The sequence below is a fragment of the Pleurodeles waltl genome, chromosome 8 (assembly GCF_031143425.1).
Source record: "Pleurodeles waltl isolate 20211129_DDA chromosome 8, aPleWal1.hap1.20221129, whole genome shotgun sequence".
NCBI lineage: Eukaryota > Metazoa > Chordata > Amphibia > Caudata > Salamandridae > Pleurodeles > Pleurodeles waltl.
Genome location: NC_090447.1, coordinates 1,401,292,583 through 1,401,310,786, shown reverse-complemented (window position 1 = coordinate 1,401,310,786; position 18,204 = coordinate 1,401,292,583). Strand labels below are relative to the sequence as shown.

At 42.6% G+C, this 18,204-nt stretch overlaps 1 protein-coding gene across 1 annotated transcript in view; it reads right to left on the bottom strand.

The window, feature by feature from the left end:
* The window catches only part of IFNAR1 (interferon alpha and beta receptor subunit 1), a 241,130-nt gene that overhangs the window by 180,242 nt on the left and 42,684 nt on the right, over positions 1-18,204 (bottom strand). The gene's annotated exons all lie outside the window — the stretch shown is intronic.

The window sequence follows — 18,204 nt, the reverse complement described above, 5'->3', positions numbered from 1 at the left end:
AGATGAACAAGTTCTTTCAGGGGATCCGGAGGAGTGTGTGGATCCGTATGTGGATATTCACGTGGGGGGTAAAACACTCCATCTTCTGGTGGATTCTGGTGCACGCATCACCATGATAACCTCAGACCTGTTTCAGAAAACCTGGGGTACTAGGAAACTGTTTCCTCCAGACAGAGCTCCAGTTTCCTATGAGGGAAGGAGGATTGAGTTGGAGGGCTTCATCGATGATGTGTTGGAGTTTAAGGGGCGCAAAATTTGTGGAAAGATATATGTCGCGGTCAAGGGTCTTAATATTTTAGGTTGGTTTCACCAAGGTCTATTTGGTATGGTACTGAGACCGGGTACTTCGGAACAAGTGATGGTAGTTAAAGACCATAGTGGTTTCGATTTATCGACTCTCCATAAGATGTTCCCTTGTGTATTTGAGAAACAATTAGGGTGTATCAAAGGTTTTAAACATAGTATCAAAATCAAATGTGACGCCATACCCATTAAGAACAAGTTAAGAGCAATACCTTTCAGTTTGAGGGATGACCTTAAGTCAGAATTAGAGAAACTACAAGTGTCCGGTGCAATTGAGCCGATTGAGTCTAGTTTATGGTTATCTCCTATTGTCGTCGCACGCAAACGCAATGGCGAGATGCGTTTGTGTGTTGATTTGAGGAGTCTCAACAAAGAGATTTGGGTCGACTCCTTCACGTTTCCTAGAATCAATGATTTGCTTGAGAAATTGAATGGGGCAGTATGGTTTTCTAAAATTGATTTAGCGTCGGCGTATCACCAAGTTGTCCTTGATGAAGATTCCAGACATTTTACGGCCTTTAACACACCTTTTGGTACTTTTCAATTTTGTAGGATGCTTTTTGGTCTGGCCTCGGCGGCTTCAGTCTTCCAACGTATCATGTCACATCTCCTTAAAGATATTGACTGGGTCCTGGTATTTCAGGATGATGTGTTGATTTTTGCCAAACAGTTATTTGAACATGACACAGTGCTGAAGTTTGTTTTACAGATTTTTGAGGAGAATGGGGTGGTTGTTAAAGAGGACAAGTGTGAATTTTGCAAAAAAGAGATTGAATTTTTGGGACATGTTGTTTCTTCGGAAGGAGTCAAACCGAGACCTGGGTTGGTGGATGCTATTCGAGAGTGTCTTCCGCCAAAGAACAAGGACGAGCTTCGCTCTTTTGTTGGGTTGTGCGAATTTTATTCTAGGTTTATTCCTAATTACGCCTCCAAAATGAAATCGTTATCCAATATGTTGAAAAATAGTGTTGAATTTATGTGGGACGCGGAGTGTCAGGACACGTTTGATTTGGTAAAATCTGAAATGATTAATGCTAAGGCATTATGTCCATATGATCCAGCATTAAGGTGTAAAATTATGGTTGACGCCAGTAAGTACGGTTTGGGTGCTGTCCTTGTCCAGGACACTGAACATGGTGAAGCCACCATCAGTTATGCCTCTAGGGTATTGAGAGAAGCGGAGTTGAACTACTCAGTAATAGAGAAAGAGTTATTGGCTTGTGTCTGGGCTAGTGAAAAGTTTAGGAGTTATATATGGGGCAGAAGGTTTGTTATTGTGACTGATCATAAACCTCTACTTTACATTATCAGTGGAGATAAAACCAACTATACTACACCACGCATTGCCCGCCTTACCACTAAATTGTTACAATATGATGTGGAGGTTAAATTCTTGCCTGGGAAATTCAATGTGAGAGCGGATTTTCTATCTAGGTTTCCTATAACGACTCTTGATGATTTTGATTTTGAAGATGATAGAGAGGATTGTTTTGTTGCCACTGTGGATCTTCCAGCGTCCAAAGCCTTTAGCAAAGCTGATTGGGAGGAGGCCTTTCGGAAGGATCCAGTTTTTTTTTCCAAGTTAGAGAATTTGTCATCAATGGGTGGCCGAGAGAAAAGAATGTTGCTTTTCCACTACAACCATTTTGTAAAATTGCCAGTGAAATCTCAATAGAAGATCAGATTCTTATGAGGGGTGAGAGGTGTATTCCTCCCTATGACATACGTTCGGGTCTGACAGAGTTGGCACACGAAGGACACTTTGGAGCGACAATGACCAAGAGGAGATTGAGGGAAAGTTATTGGTGGCCTTCCATGGATAAAGAGGTGGATGCTGTGGTCAAAAGGTGTGTGGTTTGCAATTCTGCGGAAAAGGGTCTGAAAGTACGTACGCCACCTTTACATCCCATTGAAGTGCCTGAAAGACCGTGGTCTAAGGTGGGAATAGACATGGTTGGGCCGTTTAATTTCCTTCCCCACAATTTACGGTATGCTTTTGTTCTTATGAATTATCACAGTAGATGGCCTGAAGTTCGCTTTTGTGCTGTACCTTCAGCGTCCAATGCTGTTATGTTTCTTGAAGAAGTGTTTATGCGTGAGGGCTTTCCAGAAACTATTATCTCGGACAATGGTGTACAGTTCGTGAGTTCTGAGATGGAAGATTTCTTAAGACAATCTGGTATTAGACATTTGAAGAGTTCTTTATATCACCCCCAAACTAATGGTTTGGTTGAAAGGATGAATAGAGTGGTTGGTGACTGTATAAAATGGGCTAGATGCAATAATTATGACGTTACTAAGGCTGTGAGTACCATGTTGTGGGTATATCGTTCCACACCCCATTCATTGACTAATATTTCACCTTTTGAGGCACTAAGAGGTCGAAAACCTAATACTGTCCTGTTCCCGTTGTGGTTAGCGAGTAATTTGAAAAACAAAACATCAAGTGGAGGTATGAGTGTGGTTGAGTGGGAAAACGTGAGGTCAGGACAAGAGCGCATGAAAAGAAGATTTGATACTATTAAAGCCACCAAGTTGTGTATTGTTAGTCCTGGAGACTGGGTGCGTATAAAGAAAAGCGTGGCTGTTAAAAAAGGTGATGTTTGTTTTGGTAATCCAGTCAGAGTGAGAAAAGTTTGTGGGAATGCAGTTATGGTTGGTGATGGTCGTTGGTGGAATCTATCCAAAGTTGTAAAACTTTCTGAAGGTTCGGCTTCGGGTGCTTGTGGTGAGCGTGATAACAGTGAGGATGGAGAAAGGAGCTATGGTGGGAATTCTAATTTATATGCCCAAGATTCACATAAAGTGGATTCTCATAAGTCTGCTTCAGATGGGTTGGTAGATTTCCCACGCAGATCTTCCCGTGAAAGATTTTTACCATGGAAACTAAGACCTGAGCGCTAATTTCGTTCAATTTTGTTGTATCTTTCTGTTTGTTTGTTTTGGGGACAATTCGTTTTATTATTCTCTGTATTTTTTTGTTGTAAAAAAAAAAAAAAAAAAGGGGGAGATGGTATGTTATGTATGGAACCTGGTATGCGGTCTTCGAGGGTATTGTGGTGGAATGCGGGGCTCGTGGGAGAATGGCGCGATGCTGGAATGTGGGGAGATGACGGTGAAGACGGCGGTTGGGGGCGGTTGTCAGCACGCTGTGGAGGTGGCTCTGTATCCTGGAGAAATAAACACGTAGTTTATTACTTACATCGTGTGGACGATTCTTCGTTGATCACAACAGCTTTGTTTATTTCTCTAGCTTGAACTTTTAGGGGCACAATGCTGGTATTAAAATGTCTTAGATAACTAGATAATGTACTGGGATACATTTGAACACTTTCACTAAGAAGATTGAGTTTATGGCAATTTTTGGCTTGTGGTAAAGCTTATACTCGATACAGAAGAACTAAGTTCGTTATGGTGGCAAGCCAATGATCAAGGCTAGTTGACAGCTCTGTTTATTATAACATGTTATGATAAAGGCACTAGGCCTGACATATGGTGAAAAGCATATATCAAAGTCAATGTTTTTAAGTGAGGCTTAAAATATATATATAAAAAAAAAAATTACACAGAAAAATAACAACATCAGTGACATCAATTCAATACATCCATAAAAACATCCCTTTGACCCCTCCTCATCCCGCACTACCCAAGACATACAATTAAGGAGACAACAGTCCACCAGTTTTCAGTATGCTGGTAGATGAAGATAGCCCATGGTGATAATTAATGTGAAAGCCACACATGAACAGGGGAGGGCATTTGGGTTTGAAGGAAAGTGTGCAATGGGAGTCAGATGTCTCTGGGATGTGAATTAGGGGGTAGGAGTTCAGCATACAGATTTGCTCATTACTGCAGAGGAGGTCCCCAGTACAGTCTTAAATTCAGGTGCGCGGCCATAACCCCATCAACAAGCAACACATCTCTTAGTAAGCAATAATGCCAGTGCCACATGTCTCCTATAAGTCACATCTAGATCTTTAACATGCCCGAGAAGGGCCATGAGGGTAGACAATGGAGAGGGCAGCTCATTCCTCCTCCTAATATGATGGTACCGGCCCACAAAACCAGGCCAAGTGAAGGAAGTCGGCTCCAGCCATGCCACATCTAGTACATCAATCATCCAACTGAAGGTCACATTTATGCAGCTTGACTGCGGTGTAATATGCGCTGTGAAGGAATTTATAGTGTATGATTCTGCATCTACTTGTAGACACTATCTGCCCAGTTTGCGTGCAACAGTAATGCTACTGTTCATCTGTAAGCACCATGTCTAATTCCCTGTCCCACTACTGCAGAGCTCTGCCTTGATACACTGGGGATTCAGCTTGCGCCAAACTGTATAAGGAGGAGAAAAGGTGTTTGGTAGTAGGTGCTTGGAGAAAGTTTGTAGACTAAGGAATGTAGGAGGCTCAGCGGGCAAGTCTACCACAGCGACTTGGAGTTACATTTAAGGCAAATGTACATGAAAGTGCCCAGGGAAGCAACTGGCCTGTCTCCTGCGTAGTCTGCCTATTTGAGAAAAAGGCCATTGTGGTTGAGATCTCCCCAGTGAGTAAACCCACACCGTTTCAGCAGGAGTCTACGTAAGGTTTTGTGTGTGACTAGCAGTAGGGGGATGATTTTCTAGGGGGGTCAGGGGGAGGGTAGAACTGTCTTGCCCACTCTGCAACAAAACTGCTGCCAGCCATTGGAAATACACATCACTGTTGTAGACGAGTCAAGTGAGGGCCGTTTGGAGAGACTTAAAGGAAGTAGGTCGGAGGAATTAGTGCCATTTTTCTGCTTTCTATTGCTAGATAAGGGAGAAATTGCATAAGCCAATACCAATGGATGGAGTGATCAGCTTGTGCACACAAATAATAAATTTCCATATCTGGAGCTTCAAATCCGCCCTCCTGAAACAGACATGTGAGGGTGTCCCACTACATGAGAGCTTGTCTCCCCGCACAGGCAAGACAAATCAGTTGAGTGGTTAGTGCACGAAAGAAGGACAGATTGAGCAGGAGTTACATTCACTAAGAGGTATGGCAGCTTGGGCAGGATCACCATCTTTATTAATGCAATCTGCTCAGCTAAAGACAGCGGAAAAGATAACCAACAAGTAATTTGGACAGCAAGTTTGGATAGTGCTGTCCATAACTGGAGCACAGTATCTCCTCTCTTTTGCGGGAGATCACAGCTCCCAGGTATTTGAGCTCCGGAGCACACCACTAGAGAGGGAATTCTCATCTGAAGGGTGTTGTGGCCTGAGTAAGAGTGAAGAATTGTGATTTTTCCCCAATACACCCTACAGACCCCAAAATCTAATGAACTTCCTTAAGATGTCATTTAAATTTCGGTGTAGGTAACAAAGACAAGGGGTAATATCATCAGCTTACAGAGATATTATGAGATGCCGACTAGGGTACCGCAGCACATAGTGTCGACAGAGCTGCCTCAACTTAGCAGCCAGTGGCTCAATCGCGAAGGCAAAAAGTAAGGGACAAAGCGATCGCAAAATGGGAGGATGTCGCCCCATTGACACAAACCCCAGCCATCAGGTTGGAATAGAAGAGCGCGCCTGGCCACTTTTGTATCAGTAAAGGCTAGGGGGGTGGATGCACATGTTGTGGGCACATCCCCCTTTTTTTGGGCTTTATTTCTGAAACTAGCAGAGCCATTTGATATATTACTGATTATTTATTATAATAACACCTTTGATAACTCAGACACTCGTGTGGTTTGTAGCTTGGAGATGATAATATATAAGGCAACAAATATTAGCAAAAAGGACCTAAGAATAATTTGGGTCGGCGACTTCAATGCTCATCTGTGTGAGCCAGAGTATTTGGATTGTTGTGGACATTTGGATGAAAGTGGCAGTCCCATTCAGCATTTCAAACACTCTCTATACGGGAATGCTCTTAACTCTCTGATAACAGCTAATTCTCTACTGTTCCCTATACCAGTTTTCAGAGGGGTACCAACATTTATAAGAGGAGATGCTCACACTACTATTGACTTGATCATCTACTCTAGAGAATTATCCTCCGTTGTTGGGCAGTTCAGGGTGACTCCAACCAGTATTAGCGATCATAACCCTTTATCTATTGAAATAAGTTTGGACTTGAAGAGTGACTCGAGAAGAGAGAAGCGACACCCCAACATGAATTTTTCAGCCCAAAAGGCCTCACAATCAAATGGGGAAAAATAGATAGCAATATCTTTTTTAAAGATCTAATGTTGAACAAATGGTCAGATGTCTGATAACTTTGGGTGAAGATAGGTCTCCCCATGAAATTGTCTGTGCATTTTCCTCTTTGACAAAATATATGGCTGAGAAATACAGACCTTTGGCACTAATAAAGCATATGGCCCGAGATGGTTTAACCACACATGTACTATATCTTTAAATAACTTAAAGAAAACAACGAACGCATCTCCCCAAGATCGACAAGCAGTTAAAGTTGCTAGGAAAAATTATAAGGAAGTCCTTGCCAAGAGGAAAGCTGAATTAAGTGAGTCTTCCTGGGAGGAATTGATGGAAGCTAGTAAAACCAAATATACAACTGCGTTCTGGCGTGTGGTCAATTCTCCACTGTTGAATGACAAGCATGAGATGTCTATGGATACTGTTATTCCAGCCCAAATTTGGGTGGACTATTTTACAAAACCTTTTTTGCAACAAAGACTAATGTTGCAAAGAAACTAACATCTTGGAAGAATCTCTGTCTCCTTACTGACTTAGAATACAGATTTCTGTACACTGAGACGCCTAGGGCTCCTTGCATTTACATTCTACCCAAAGTCCATAAACCAGGTGGCTTCCACCCGGGAGACCCATCATCTCGGGGATTGGATCCCCTACGGAACATATTTCGGAATACATCGATTCTTTTCTACAGCCCTTGGTACACAACTTACCCTCGTACATACAGGACACTAGGGACTTGCTGTGTCAACTTGAAGACATTGAATGGACGGAAGAATGTATGTTTGTCTGTCTTGACGTTAGCTCTCTCTACACCTCCATTCCCTTGGAGAAGGGTCTAGAAATGCTCCAACTGACGTTAAGTGCCCGTGACGCCACATTGTATGAACACACACTGATGCTTCTTGATTTTACTCGATTAGTGCTTGAGAACAATGTTTTTTACACAATGGTAGATGGTTTCGACAGTGTCAGGGTGTAGCCATGGGAGCTAAATTTTCCCCATCATACGCTAATCTGTACATGGGCCAATTTGAGAAAAAACATCTATGGTCCAACTGTCCTACACACATCACCGAACATATCCTCTACTGGGGGAGATACATTGATGATATTCTTGCTATCTGGACTGGCAACACCCCTGACCTTAACCAACTTATAGAACACCTTAACACTAACGAGTTCAACCTAGTGTTCACTCATAAAGTGGACTCTACTCAAATCGAGTTCTTGGACTTACTGCTGTACATCACCAATAACAAGATCATGTCTAGACTCTACAGGAAACCCACGGCTTGTAATTCCATTCTACATGCACAGAGCGCCCATCCCCTCACACAGATCAGGGCCATTCCTTACGGTGAAATGGTCAGAATTAGACGTAACTGTACTGACACGGATGTTTTCAAGCAGGAACTTAAGAACCTGACTGAACGTTTCAAAGCCAGAGGTTACAACAACAAACTCATTTCGGCAGCCAGTAAGCGCATCTCTAACATAAACCAACACACTTTACTACTTAAAAGCCACAAAGAACCTGGTAGCAAGGGGTCTCCCAACAGACGACCGGTCTCTTTCATCACCCAATACAGTCCTGCGAGCAAGACAGTACTGCGCATTCTCAAGAAACATTGGCACTTGTTAATGTTGGATACATGTCTTAAGAACTCAGTGGGCTTGTCACCCACTATGGTACACACCAGAGGTCGTACACTCAGGAATATGTTGTGCCCCAGTTTTCTCTGCCCCTCCCCTCCAACTCGCCTACCGGGTTGGATTCCAGAAAAACCCAATGGTTTCTATAAATGTGGCTGCTGCATATCCTGCCGATTGGCCCTTAACAAAACTATATCGTTCTCCTACAATACCAGGACCACGCACCACATCAAAACCTTCATGAATTGTAACACTAAATGCACTGTGTACTGCCTGATTTGTGTATGTGGCCTAATCTACATTGGTAGCTCCATACGCCCTCTTAAGGAACGCATACAGGAACATGTCAGAGCCATCAGGAATATCAACACCAACTATCCCCTTGCTGTACACTTCAACACCCTGCACGGAAAAAAAGATTTGTTAAACATCAGATTCCACGGTATTACGCATGTCTCCAACTCACCAAGATGGGGAGACAGAACAAGGGATCTACGCAGATGCGAGGCCAAGTAGATCTTAAAACTCCGCTCAGTTGAGCTAGGCCTGAACACAGACCGTGAATTACATTACTTTCTTACATGAGTTTTGGCTTCCACTACCTCTCTGTCTGCTTAACACATATTGGGCTACCTTATGGCCAACACTGTTCAACTCTTACGGTTCTCTGTGTATTATTATCATGTGTTAACAATGTCGTTCTTTATCATGTGCTTCACCACCCACTCTATGCTTTCATGTTACCTTCTGTCACTTTTGAGTACCTTATCCCGTGGCCTCGGTCACTTTTTTATGCTCCACTGCTGTTTAACCAAATGAACATTTGTTTGATAAGTCTCACGGTGTTACTCTGCATTTGTAGCGTTTGTCTACAATGACGTCTATTGATCATGTATTCTAGTATCTATTCCATGCCTATATGTAATTACTGTTTGCACTAGATTAATATGCCTCGTGGCCTCGGTCTGTATATGTTTCGCTACTGTTTATTCGTTGTACTTGACAATTTATTATATCTGTACCTGATCGTCACCTACTAACTATGTTTATTATCACTTTCCCTAATTAAAACTTATACTATTACCTTTCACTATTATGACACTGATGGTACCTGCCTCTCATCTCACTCATGTCATTACCCTCGCCTGCCATCACCTGTGTTTATTCTACCGAATTGTAAATTCACACTACACACCTGGTTACCTTAACCTAAGAGTGCTTTCTAAGTTGCACCCAAATAGGGTTTGTTCTCTCTTTTTCATCTTTCAATCCGAACTGTCTTATAAACAACCGCGGTCTATTTCTACATTTCTTTTCCTCCCATGGTTCACTTTTCCCACATATTTCCATCCTCTTACTTTTGTTCTCCTCCTTTATCCTTTAGCCTTTCTCTCCACCCACTTAACATATCATACTTAGGCATTTTTTCTTTGACTTCCGCCTTACTTTTTGGTTACTGCCCCATTGGTACAGCGACCTCTCTCGCCAGCATCCACTCTCAGATTCCCAGACCTTCCTCCCCTACACTCAAGATGGCCACCACACTGCTCCACAACCCACTTCAGTGTCCTTCTTCAATCTCAGCGCCACTCCTAATTGCTCTTCTTAAGCTGAGAGCACAGACCTGTACCTGACCAGTACTCGTACAAACAACTCGGTGCCACGCGTCCCTACGCCTTTTCAGGTAGGCCCTCGTCATATTCTACCTCTGTTTTTTACCTTCCGTCTTCGATAGCGTTTTAATTTTTACCACGTTTATGCTAGTTCACAAGCATTTACAGTCACCATAGCTTATTATCCACTTTTGTCAGTCTTTAAGCTTTTACAGTGACCATGGCTCAATACCCGTCTTTGCCATGTCTATATACATACCTTTCGCTTGTTACCGAGCGTTGTCTAAATTATTTTATTACCGCGCTTTCAACTTGCCGTAACATTCTTTCTCACTTCTTGCCATGCCGCTTTTCTGTTTAATTCACTATCCCCGACGTGAAGCGCAGCCCTTTGCACACGGGCTTTTTTCATTGTAGACGTTTCATATCAACACCTATATGCGCTCGCTTTGCGTTTCATTAATTATTTTGAATAAATCCAAATATACTTTTTACCGATAAGGGTTTTTTCCTCAGCTTTGTTTACTGCGCTCAGCCTTCTTCAATTCTTGTTACCAATCGGCTGATATGATCACGCTTTACTTTACTTGCCAATTTTTATTTCTGAACTATTGGTCACTACTGTCCACACTGTAGCGACCTTGCCGCCTTACAGTGGCTTCACTTTAATGGTCTTCAATGACATTACCGTTCTCACACTCCATCTAGCCCCCCCCCTTTTTTTCGTACTTAGCTTTAACCCATGTCCTTATGTCCATATTTCCCTCATTTACGATTAATCGGCTCAGTTTTCTTTTTCCCTTTCCCCTTTATCCGTTACTTGCTAGGTTCCAACCACAGGCGTATCAGGGCCTGTCTACCTGCCTTTTCATACTTGTCCAATTTCTTACTCAGCCACACTATTGATAGATCTACTTCAAGAAGGTATGTACTGTTTGTTCCCCTTCTTTTCTTCACTCTACTATTGGCTACTTTACTACTGTTATCTCTTTTCCCAGTTACCACTGACGTTTCAAAGCCTATTCAACTGATCACGAGGCTCCCTCATCACTTACCTGCGTTACGTACCATCCTGGCCGGACGGCCCAGGTACGAGCCTTTCTCTGTCTCTGTCCTTCCTGATTTATTCATCTATTTATTTTCTCAAACCTGTCGCACCTTTATTATAGTCTTTTTTCACTTATTCCAGAATTAAGTAGTTTTTATCCACCACCAACTCTCTTATAATAGCTCGTACACATTGGCCCTAGATTGCATAGCACTTGGTCACTATTCACTTTCTTTCTTATACTTTGCACTTTGTGTCCCTACTACGAGTTTTGTTTGCCATTTTCTTTAAACCCTCACCTACTCACCTTTTAAAACCCACTGAGCTTACGTTTGACACATAGGTCACTGGTATCCAGTTTTTGGAGTCTTTCCCACATACTCTCCTACGAGCCTGCACCCAAGTCCATACACTTCTATATGCCTAAATTCTTGTTTTGAATATTACTTTGCAGCCTTGATAAAGTCACTGGTGTGACGAAACACGTGTTGGCTGTATCTCGCTGATGGTACTATGATTTCTAGTATCTACTAAATAAAGACACCATCTACATACAAGACTTGAGACTTCTTTCAACTGTGTACCTCAGCATCATACTACCAGGGATACTTATCCCTGCCATACTTTTGGACTATACTTCCTGTGTGCTGTGGCCAATCTTGTTCAATTTTGTCTTTGGGTACTCTGATACCCGTTTTGGTGCCTACAGGGTACTAAGGCACTGGGCCAGTTTGCACCAGACTCTTCGGTTACCTTGATACTTGTCTACCATTATTGTTTTACTGCCTAGATGTGCGGCTCCTTTCACCCTTACTACCCTATTGTGCTTTGCCCAAGGTTTTCTTCTGTCTAAATAGGGTGTGCCGCACTCTAGTAACATTTACTAATTTACTGTATTACGTGTTTATCTTCTGTACAGAAAGAATATTCTTGATTTAGGCCTTACAACATGGCTTCATTTGATGACAACCGGGACACTCTAGCTGCAGAACTTTTCTCTATGAAATCACCAGCACCACGTAGTATAGATCACACACCCTCTAAAGAAGTACTGAGACAAAAATTCATTAAACTAGAAAGACTCAGAAAACAAGAGCTAGCCCGTTGGTGGGACATTACCACTCTCAAACGCTATTTGGAACTTAAACAAGTCCCTAGGGGACTGCGGGTGATAATATTCCCATCCTTCGAGGATCTTGACCCTGACTTACTTGGGGAATGGGAACATCTTATTTCCTCCACTTCTTTCAGCATGATTAACATACTTATTAAACATGCAGATAGAAAACGTATCAAACTGCTCCAGGATATTTCATCCCTGGAAGAAGAGATTAAAAACCTTAACCTCACCGAAGCTACTGACAAAAACTACACGATCATGAGAGAGATACTTACTGGGTATCAACTATACATTAAAGACAAGAAAATGCGCAAACTTATCAGAGACGACAACGACTACAAGAATGGTAGGATCTACACATTTGCACGCAAGTTTGATCAGATCAATAAGGAGACTAGCATTAGATCCACTAAGGCTACCACTCCCGCGGGTTCAATCGCAGGCAGTTTATCTGACATTTCCAATCTTTCCAGTGACTGTTCAGACTTAGCTGGGGACGGGTCCTCTACTAGTACACATCAACAAAACATAACCCAGCAGCCAAATTCTTCTTTTTTAGAGGAACTTGGCCGTTACAGAAAGGGTCTACGACAAAATTACAACAGGTCAGGTCCAAATACAAACCCACCCGCAGGGGGGGCAGGAAACACCACAGTAAACACCAGGGAGGGCATGACAACTCGCTCGACTGCAAAAATCCAAAGGACCTGAGTGGTCCCCCCCCGGCACAAAACCTCACTGTCTCAGAGGAAACTGTACAGGTTATGAATCTTTCCAATTTGAAATTATCTGTACATGAAATAAATGTCTTGAAAAAAGGTCTGGGCTTTTGTCCTACTTCAAAACCAGACTACACCAACATACACATTGATCTTTTCAAGTTCGTACGCAATCTCAAACTGAAAAAGTTTTTCCAGAACAAACCAGGCATTGACTGGACTGCCCGTACTTCACTACCTACATGCAACCAATCCATTAAAGACCTACAGGACATCCAAACAATTCTCTCCCTTGACAACACTCTGTCTTCGCCACCTAGCTTTGACGAACTACTAACTCAACTTGACATTACACCGAACTTAGACGTCAACAGTGGGCTCAAACCCAGCTCCACATTTATACCCACCTTGCCACCAGACAATCACATCGATGTCTTTTACAAAGCTGTTAGTACGGAATTACACAACTTAGAGGATAAGACCAACACCTGTACCCACAGACCTTACAAAAATCTTAATCCCAATGAACTCCGAGCGCTACACAAACTTTCTACCTGCCCAGACATAGTCATCAGGGAGGCTGACAAAGGGGGTAACGTTGTCATTATGAATAGAACCGACTACATTGCAGAAATCAATAGACAACTCAATGACACACAGGCCTATTCTGCGTTACAGTCTAACCCTCTTCCTGACATCACCAGTCGCATCGTAAAGAAACTAACATCTTGGAAGAATCTCTGTCTCCTTACTGACTTAGAATACAGATTTCTGTACACTGAGACGCCTAGGGCTCCTTGCATTTACATTCTACCCAAAGTCCATAAACCAGGTGGCTTTCCACCCCGGAGACCCATCATCTCGGGGATTGGATCCCCTACGGAACATATTTCGGAATACATCGATTCTTTTCTACAGCCCTTGGTACACAACTTACCCTCGTACATACAGGACACTAGGGACTTGCTGTGTCAACTTGAAGACATTGAATGGACGGAAGAATGTATGTTTGTCTGTCTTGACGTTAGCTCTCTCTACACCTCCATTCCCTTGGAGAAGGGTCTAGAAATGCTCCAACTGACGTTAAGTGCCCGTGACGCCACATTGTATGAACACACACTGATGCTTCTTGATTTTACTCGATTAGTGCTTGAGAACAATGTTTTTTTACACAATGGTAGATGGTTTCGACAGTGTCAGGGTGTAGCCATGGGAGCTAAATTTTCCCCATCATACGCTAATCTGTACATGGGCCAATTTGAGAAAAAACATCTATGGTCCAACTGTCCTACACACATCACCGAACATATCCTCTACTGGGGGAGATACATTGATGATATTCTTGCTATCTGGACTGGCAACATCCCTGACCTTAACCAACTTATAGAACACCTTAACACTAACGATTTCAACCTAGTGTTCATTCATAAAGTGGACTCTACTCAAATCGAGTTCTTGGACTTACTGCTGTACATCACCAATAACAAGATCATGTCTAGACTCTACAGGAAACCCACGGCTTGTAATTCCATTCTACATGCACAGAGCGCCCATCCCCTCACACAGATCAGGGCCATTCCTTACGGTGAAATGGTCAGAATTAGACGCAACTGTACTGACACGGATGTTTTCAAGCAGGAACTTAAGAACCTGACTGAACGTTTTAAAGCCAGAGGTTACAACAACAAACTCATCTCGGCAGCCAGTAAGCGCATCTCTAACATAAACCAACACACTTTACTACTTAAAAGCCACAAAGAACCTGGTAGCAAGGGGTCTCCCAACAGACGACCGGTCTCTTTCATCACCCAATACAGTCCTGCGAGCAAGACAGTACTGCGCATTCTCAAGAAACATTGGCACTTGTTAATGTTGGATACATGTCTTAAGAACTCAGTGGGCTTGTCACCCACTATGGTACACACCAGAGGTCGTACACTCAGGAATATGTTGTGTCCCAGTTTTCTCTGCCCCTCCCCTCCAACTCGCCTACCGGGTTGGATTCCAGAAAAACCCAATGGTTTCTATAAATGTGGCTGCTGCATATCCTGCTGATTGGCCCTTAACAAAACTATATCGTTCTCCTACAATACCGGGACCACGCACCACATCAAAACCTTCATGAATTGTAACACTAAATGCACTGTGTACTGCCTGATTTGTGTATGTGGCCTAATCTACATTGGTAGCTCCATACGCCCTCTTAAGGAACGCATACAGGAACATGTCAGAGCCATCAGGAATGTCAACACCAACTATCCCCTTGCTGTACACTTCAACACCCTGCACGGAGAAAAAGATTTGTTAAACATCAGATTCCACGGTATTACGCATGTCTCCAACTCACCAAGATGGGGAGACAGAACAAGGGATCTACGCAGATGCGAGGCCAAGTGGATCTTAAAACTCCGCTCAGTTGAGCTAGGCCTGAACACAGACCGTGAATTACATTACTTTCTTACATGAGTTTTGGCTTCCACTACCTCTCTGTCTGCTTAGCACATATTGGGCTACCTTATGGCCAACACTGTTCAACTCTTACGGTTCTCTGTGTATTATTATCGTGTGTTAACAATGTCGTTCTTTATCATGTGCTTCACCACCCACTCTATGCTTTCATGTTACCTTCTGTCACTTTTGAGTACCTTATCCCGTGGCCTCAGTCACTTTTTTATGCTCCACTGCTGTTTAACCAAATGAACATTTGTTTGATAAGTCTCACGGTGTTACTCTGCATTTGTAGCGTTTGTCTACAATGACGTCTATTGATCATGTATTCTAGTATCTATTCCATGCCTATATGTAATCACTGTTTGCACTAGATTAATATGCCTCGTGGCCTCGGTCTGTATATGTTTCGCTACTGTTAATTCGTTGTACTTGACAATTTATTATATCTGTACCTGATCGTCACCTACTAACTATGTTTATTATCACTTTCCCTAATTAAAACTTATACAATTACCTTTCACTATTATGACACTGATGGTACCTGCCTCTCATCTCACTCATGTCATTACCCTCGCCTGCCATCACCTGTGTTTATTCTACCGAATTGTAAATTCACACTACACACCTGGTTACCTTAACCTAAGAGTGCTTTCTAAGTTGCACCCAAATAGGGTTTGTTCTCTCTTTTTCATCTTTCAATCCGAACTGTCTTATAAACAACCGCGGTCTATTTCTACATTTCTTTTCCTCCCATGGTTCACTTTTCCCACGTATTTCCACCCTCTTACTTTTGTTCTCCTCCTTTATCCTTTCTCTCCACCCACTTAACATATCATACTTAGGCATTTTTTCTTTGACTTCCGCCTTACTTTTTGGTTACTACCCCATTGGTAAAGCGACCTCTCTCGCCAGCATCCACTCTCAGATTCCCAGACCTTCCTCCCCTACACTCAAGATGGCCGCCACACTGCTCCACAACCCACTTCAGTGTCCTTCTTCAATCTCGGCGCCACTCCTAATTGCTCTTCTTAAGCTGAGAGCACAGACCTGTACCTGACCAGTACTCGTACAAACAACTCGGTGCCACGTGTCCCTACGCCTTTTCAGGTAGGCCCTCGTCATATTCTACCTCTGTTTTTTACCTTCCGTCTTCGATAGCGTTTTAATTTTTACCACGTTTATGCTAGTTCACAAGCATTTACAGTCACCATAGCTTATTATCCACTTTTGTCAGTCTTTAAGCTTTTACAGTGACCATGGCTCAATACCCGTCTTTGCCATGTCTATATACATACCTTTCGCTTGTTACCGAGCGTTGTCTAAATTATTTTATTACCGCGCTTTCAACTTGCCGTAACATTCTTTCTTACTTCTTGCCATGCCGCTTTTCTGTTTAATTCACTATCCCCGACGTGAAGCGCAGCCCTTTGCACACAGGCTTTTTTCATCGTAGACGTTTCATATCAACACCTATATGCGCTTGCTTTGCGTTCCATTAATTATTTTGAATAAATCCAAATATACTTTTTACCGATAAGGGTTTTTTCCTCAGCTTTGTTTACTGCGCTCAGCCTTCTTCAATTCTTGTTACCAATCGGCTGATATGATCACGCTTTACTTTACTTGCCAATTTTTATTTCTGAACTATTGGTCACTACTGTCCACACTGTAGCGACCTTGCCGCCTTACAGTGACTTCACTTTAATGGTCTTCAATAACATTACCGTTCTCACACTCCATTTAGCCCCCCCCCCTTTTTTTTCGTACTTAGCTTTAACCCATGTCCTTATGTCCATATTTCCCTCATTTACGATTAATCGGCTCAGTTTTCTTTTTCCCTTTCCCCTTTATCCGTTACTTGCTAGGTTCCGACCACAGGCGTATCAGGGCCTGTCTACCTGCCTTTTCATACTTGTCCAATTTCTTACTCAGCCACACTATTGATAGATCTACTTCAAGAAGGTATGTACTGTTTGTTCCCCTTCTTTTCTTCACTCTACTATTGGCTACTTTACTACTGTTATCTCTTTTCCCAGTTACCACTGACGTTTCAAAGCCTATTCAACTGATCACGAGGCTCCCTCATCACTTACCTGCGTTACGTACCATCCTGGCCGGACGGCCCAGGTACGAGCCTTTCTCTGTCTCTGTCCTTCCTGATTTATTCATCTATTTATTTTCTCAAACCTGTCGCACCTTTATTATAGTCTTTTTTCACTTATTCCAGAATTAAGTAGTTTTTATTCACCACCAACTCTCTTATAATAGCTCGTACACATTGGCTCTAGATTGCATAGCACTTGGTCACTATTCACTTTCTTTCTTATACTTTGCACTTTGTGTCCCTACTACGAGTTTTGTTTGCCATTTTCTTTAAACCCTCACCTACTCACCTTTTAAAACCCACTGAGCTTACGTTTGACACATAGGTCACTGGTATCCAGTTTTTGGAGTCTTTACCACATACTCTCCTACGAGCCTGCACCCAAGTCCATACACTTCTATATGCCTAAATTCTTGTTTTGAATATTACTTTGCAGCCTTGATAAAGTCACTGGTGTGACGAAACACGTGTTGGCTGTATCTAGCTGATGGCACTATGATTTCTAGTATCTACTAAATAAAGACACCATCTACATACAAGACTTGAGACTTCTTTCAACTCTGTACCTCAGCATCATACTACCAGGGATACTTATCCCTGCCATACTTTTGGACTATACTTCCTGTGTGCTGTGGCCAATCTTGTTCAAAGACTAATGTTCAACTAGAAAAGACAAAGGGGGTTATTCTAACTTTGGAGGAGGTGTTAATCCGTCCCAAAAGTGACGGAAAAGTGACGGATTTACCACCAGCCGTATTACGAGTCCATTATATCCTATGGAACTCTTAATACGGCTGGTGGTATATCCGTCACTTTACCGTCACTTTTGGGACGGATTAACACTCCTCCAAAGTTAGAATAACCCCCAAACTGTTTGAAGATAAGAGGAAACGATCAGTCTAGTGTGGCTTTCAGCAATGCCATAAGTGTGGATGATGTAAAACAAGCTATTCAAGATTGCCCCTCTGAGAAAGCTCCTGGCCCAGATAAAATCCCTGCT